This window comes from Eutrema salsugineum, unplaced genomic scaffold, assembly GCF_000478725.1.
Source record: "Eutrema salsugineum unplaced genomic scaffold, Eutsalg1_0 scaffold_4, whole genome shotgun sequence".
NCBI classification, from domain to species: domain Eukaryota; kingdom Viridiplantae; phylum Streptophyta; class Magnoliopsida; order Brassicales; family Brassicaceae; genus Eutrema; species Eutrema salsugineum.
Genome location: NW_006256686.1, coordinates 6,125,246 through 6,131,397, shown reverse-complemented (window position 1 = coordinate 6,131,397; position 6,152 = coordinate 6,125,246). Strand labels below are relative to the sequence as shown.

Below are 6,152 nucleotides of genomic sequence, written 5' to 3'. Positions count from 1 at the left end.
TAAGCCATAGAATAAACCTTTTCTGTTTAGATCTTGTCCTAGTCTAGTTATTCATTAGGTCTATATGGTTATAGATCTAAGGGAATCTCGGAGTTAGGAGCAAGAGAGGTTAAGATCGGAGCGGAATCTGCGTAAAAGGGTGAGTTCCGGTAGAGAGGAATTAATGGTTTTGTGCAGGGAACCTAAAAAACTGGAAAGGTCGTGAGTGGATTCAGGAAGGAATCCATATGGACCTATGTGTGTTTGCGTAAACCCACTGTAAAGATTCAGTAAGGAATCCGTGGTTTGTTTGTTTGTTGCATGAACCACGGAAAAGGTTAGTGGAACCTTGTGGTGTGTTAGGACACAAGCCCAGAGACTCGGAGGGATACTTGGGTCGCTCCCATGGCCGAGTGCTGCATGACGATGCAGCCCGACTGGTCGAGTGAAGGACCGCAAAGTCGGAAGCGAATCCGGTTCATGTGCCTGAGTGGCTTTGAATGTGTGGGAGGTTCGTCGGGCTAGAAGGTGTCATAGAAATCATGCAGTAAGGCACGTAGGATGTAGGGATCCCGTACGGTTTTTTATGTGTGTTGAGTTGTGTTTAGCTTCCGCATGTGCATACGATGACTGTTGCTTGATGTTGTGTGTGATTGCGTGATGATTGCATTGAACTTTTTGTGTGCATGTTGAATGTTCATTGCTTTCATACAAATGTTGAGCTTCGGCTATTTTGGGGTTGGGTCGGGATGACTAGCCGTAGACGGGTTCCGGACTCACTGGGCATTTAGTAGAAATGCTCATTATACAAATTTTGTCCTGCAGGTAACCTATAGACAGGAAACCTTAGAGGGTTCGTGGGACGTTAGGCCGCCGGAGTAGTTTGACGTTGTGAGTGTAAGCATAATAGATTGTATTATGTAAGACTATTTTGACTCGAGCTCTATTATATGATTTTTGGTAACTGTTTGTAAGCATACTTTATTAAGTAATAATAAAAGAGAGTTTTTATGGAACTCCTTGCTTTTCCTGATATTAGACCTTGTCTGGGTCGAAACAACTCAAGACCGGGAATGGGTTGAAAAGCCTTAGGCCTTGGTCGAGAGGCATGGTATCGGATGCGGTCTAGCCAAGACGGTATGGGATGTGTTGGCCGGATTGTCTCTGTTATCATTCTGTAGCACTCTGGGTTTTTTCTATTCATAGATCGAATCGGGGGTGTTTTTCAGGTGGTGGCTGAAACTGGTGTTGAACCGGCGCCTGCTGTTGGAACTGTGGTGGACCAAACCATGGTGGTGCCATTTGCTGTTGCTATGAACTGAAACCAGTACCCTGAAATGGTTGTTGTTGCTGACCAAAACCTTGATTCTGAGCAAACTGATTCTTAGGTTGAAAATACCCTTGAAAGTTGTTCTTGGGAACAAAGTTTTGTGGAGCTTGAGAATTGGGATAGACCTGGTCTTGTGGGTTTGCTACATTGGGATTCCTGTAAGAGAGGTTCTGATTTGCATTGCCATACTGATATCTCTGGAACCTCTGTTTGCCAATGTAGTGAAGTTCCTCCTGGGCTAGACCTTCTTCACTTATGTTCTCAAAGATCTGAGAAGGTTCCTCATACTCACCAACAAAGTGCATTGGCTTTTGAGTGGTGAATTTCAACTTGTCCAATTCACTTCTCAACTCCTTAACTTCTCTAGTGAGCCTCTGTTCTGAGCTTGAACCTTCAGATCTATTTGATTTGTCATAGTCTTCACCATAAGTGTCATTGCTCATTGCTAAGTTCTCCACTAGCTCTAAGCAGCATGAATCTCTTTTCCTAGAAATTTTGCATTGCAGGCAGTATCCAGCTGGTTTCTAATCTTGGGAAGAGCTCCTCTATAAAGTGTGCTGAGAAGAGAAGCCTCACTAAACCCATGGTGTGGGCATTGGTTTGTGTAGCTTCTGAATCCCCGGCAACGGCGCCAATTGATAGACAAAAACTTTTTAGGTCTCAGGGCTATCAATCCCCTTGTCAAAGTAGCATAAAAGAGGTTGTCAATCCAAGAATGTGGGGATAGACACTGAGCTATATGATCAGTTTCTCAATTCAAGTAAACAGGTGAGGTTTTGATTGATTAATGACAACTAAAAACTTAAACAAGATTAATGACTAAAGAAGTGATCAACCAAAGACAAGCAAATAACAAGATGATGATGAGAATGTATGTATGATGATGAGAAAGGTCTTAGACATGATAGTGGATTAGGGTGCCTTCAGTGATAAACTAGTGAGCTAATGAACCATATGATCAAGCAAACCATTCAACTTAAACATCATTAATTAAGTTAATCCTCTCATGAAGGTATCAACTTCTATGCCAAAACAGTTTCTAACCTAATCATCATTAGTGAAACATGAATCAACAAGCATTAAGAATCAGTTTAATCTGTCATTTAAGCATATAAACAATCATTCCCATGATGAATAACACTTAAACCTCTAACAACCTTGGTTCAGGCATTTCATTAAACACTTTTGGTGCATAAAATGCCCAGAATCTAGACCACATATGATGTGTATGGATCTAGCATTAAGAACAGGTTGTAGAGAATGGAATATGCATGATCTAACCCCTAAGCTTACTAATCTACCACTTAAGCACCCTAATCTACATATCTAAGACCTTAATATGGAGATTACTCACTAATCAGGATCAACACACTAGATTCTTTGCAAGATGTGTTGTTAATCATGATTAGAAGTGTGTAGATGAAGAGATAGATGATAGATTCAGAAGAAAACAGCTTTAAACACAAAGATCTCTCAAACTCTCTTGATTAAACCCTCAAAAATCAATATATCTCTTCTTAAGAGGAGTCTTTTCACAAAAGAGGCAAGAGACAAAATGAATAAAGCTTAGGTTTTGGGAAAAAAACCCTAAAAACTATATATATGTCTCTAAAACGAACCGGGTCAGCCCGGAACAAACCGGGTCATGACCCGGCTTTAGTGGGTGAAGTGACGAATGTGCGAGTTGGTCAAGAGTCTCCCAGGTCACATGCCCAAGTCGCATAGGTGAAGAAACTGTATTGTGAGGCTTAAATCCCTTAGTCTCAGCCGCACGCCCAAGTAGATGTGTTTTGCGAGTCTTTTTGCGGTTTAATCCTCTTCCTCTCCAAGTCGCATGACCAAGACGAAATCTGGGCAAGGTGTGTGTGCGACTTGGTCATCCCTTGGTCCCAAGCCGCATGCCCAAGTCGCATGACCAGAGGAAGAAACTTGAACGAGGTAAAACCCTTGTAAACTCAGCCGCATTACCTTCTCGGTGTGATTTGCGAATCCGTCTGCGGCCTGGTCTCCATTACTCCTTAACTCGCACGACCATGTAGCAGGGACCTTCAGGGATGTGTGTGGCTTGGTCTCCATTACTCCCAGGTCGCAGGCTCAAGTCGGTGTAGATTGCGAGTCCTCGTGCGGTTTAGTTCCAAGCGCGGCCAACTCGCATGCCTAAGTCGCACGGTTGTGGACTTAGCATTTTTCTTGCTCGGAAGCCTCAGACCTTATCCAGTGATAGCTTACTCGCACTTCTCAACTCGCAGCTTAACCTCCAGGCATTCATCTTCAGTCGTTGCGAGTTAACCAAGTCGCAAGACCATCTCGCAGCATTCAGGGCTCCTTTGACCACTTCACATTCATAGGAGAGTAACTTTCAGGATACTGGTCCAAACGGTGTAGTTCCAGTTTCAGTGGACAGAATACTCATACATCTTCAACTTTTATGAAGGGCTCGAGCTCAGGCGACGTCGGCAAAGACTCCGTTCTGCCAGTTCTTTGACGCGCGTTGCATTGGTCTTTTATCAGCTCCGAGACATGCACTGCGTCCGATCGCCGTAACTTTCAACTCATAACTCCAAATATGACGATTTCAGGTGTTCTGGAACTCGACCCTCTTGATTCTTGATGAAGACTCTGGAAGGTGAATCGCATTGCAAGTCCTTCGTCCCACGCGATCAAAGTGAGGGTTTTGTCTGCGCCAAACCATCTGTCCGAGTTGTTGCACACAGGTGAGGGTTCCTCCACGATCCCAGCTCCAAGTTGCTCCCAAAAGTCTCCAAATGACCTGAGAACACTCCAAAAATGCAGGACACTCTAGGACCTAATGCAAATCCTAAACAAAGCTAGAACCTAAGAAAAACTCTAACAAAACTAGCTAAATGTATGCATGAAAAATTATGAATATATCAATGGACGTCTCCGTTATAGGAGAAAAAAGCTACCTACGGAGGTTAAGTAAGCCAAGATAGATCCCGGTCTGAAATACATTATGTTATTCTGGTATGAGAGCGAGAGTTAATGGTAGAGATTAAGTTATTAGATGATTAGGGTGACGAGAGTTGGCTAATTTTATAAGTGTCTATCCTAGTTTCAGAATTATAGAAAATTCTTACTTTGATTCCCTGTGTTATAGATCATGAACCCTAGAGATGAACCCTAAGCCAGAGCTGTTTTTCATATAATTTTAATTCTTTGCTTAGTTATTTAGATTCAGTGACAACCAAAACACCCTTATAATTTGATTAGTTCTACAATTTATTTTAGCATCAGTTAGGAGTCCTCAACACACAAATCCATGTGGATTCGATCCCTAAGTACTACTGTGTTTGCTGTGCACTTGCAGCTTTGTTTAGGGTAAAACATGTAGTTTTCCACTGCACCTACATCAAGTTTTCGGCGTCATTTCCGGGTATTTGTGTGCTGTTGATTTGATTTCTCAATCTAATTTCAATTCTAGACCACAAGATTTTCGAGTTATACTAGAGTTTTTCTAACTTCTTTTTTTTATCTTTGCTTTCTTTGCTCTCACGTGCATGAAAACTAGGAGAAATCCTCCCAACATTGTACCACCCCTAGACGAGATCGACAAACACGAAAGAGAACTTTGGAGACTCAGACGAAGAATGCTCAAGATGGCCGATCCATTCACTCATCAGGAAAATACTTTAAACCGTGATCAAGATGGTCTAGATGGAGATGATGATGATTGTGATTCTATTCACGATAATGAACAAGTGGCTGATCAGGAAGCTGATGACCAGATACTGCTCGATGAAAAGGGAAATCAACTCCCTTGACGTGCTGCTCCGATCCCAAAGAGCAAAGGAATAATTAAAACATTGTTCCACCTAATGGAAGAGAAGCAAACGACCTATACAACTTGTAAATCCTGCAAGAAGACAGCCCCACATTAGAATCATTGCTGATTTTGATGCACCTCACCCACACTTTCAAAATAGATCAGCTATTTAAATACATATGCCAGCAAAGGGTGATTTCGAGATAAAACCTCAAATTGTGTCCTTTTGAAGCAAAATCAATTTCATGGAAACTCTACTAAGCATCCTATCGATCACATGAGTCTTTTTGAAGACATCTGTGGCATGGTGAGAACCACTCCAAGTTCTGCAGATTATGTGAAGTGTAAGCATTTTCCTTTCTCTTAAAGTGATAAAGCATTTAGATGGTTGAACTCTATGCCATCTGGCTCTATTACTTCATGGGATGAATGCAAGTCAGCTTTCCTGAACCACTTTTACACCAAGTCAAGATTGAACCAGCTGAGAAATAAGATCCAAAGTTTTAAACAAGGCCCCATAGAGTCATTCTACGAGGCGTGGGAATGATTCAAGGAGTATACGAGAGATTGCCCTGATCATGGTTTCTCTGGAGCAAACCTGCTAAGCACCTTCTACAGAGGATTTCAACAGAAGTATTCACTTTCTTTTGACACTACCAGTATTGGATATTTGAGTTTAAAGACTGTGACACATCTGATACCAATTGTGAGACCCCGCTCCCTTCTTCCTTACCGGGAACCAGACGGACCGGCTATCAAATCCATGACACCCAGAGTCTGCCTTTCATCTGGATTGGCTATCAACTCTGAACGCCCCCAACTGCCCCTGCCAGTGAGCCCAACGCCGTATAATCGGGGGCCCAACATCCTCTCTCTAGGCTTGTTGGCCCACCAACCACCCCTACTAGTGAGCCCAACACCCTCTTTCTAGGCTCGTTGGCCTACCACTGTCCGACGGTTGGCCTCTTTCTATGTCCATGGGCCCACCCCTGTCCGACGGTCAGGAGTCGCTTGGTCCGAGAGGCTCGTAAGAATTGTCTACTGTCCCTGCAACCACCA

At 42.9% G+C, this 6,152-nt stretch overlaps 1 non-coding gene across 1 annotated transcript; it reads right to left on the bottom strand.

The window, feature by feature from the left end:
- Positions 1–5,572: 5,572 nt before the first annotated feature.
- Positions 5,573–5,678, bottom strand: LOC112084886. The gene has a single exon (XR_002898542.1). It is a non-coding gene; the product is annotated as a small nucleolar RNA R71 (small nucleolar RNA).
- Between the last annotated feature and the right edge of the window lie 474 nt (positions 5,679–6,152).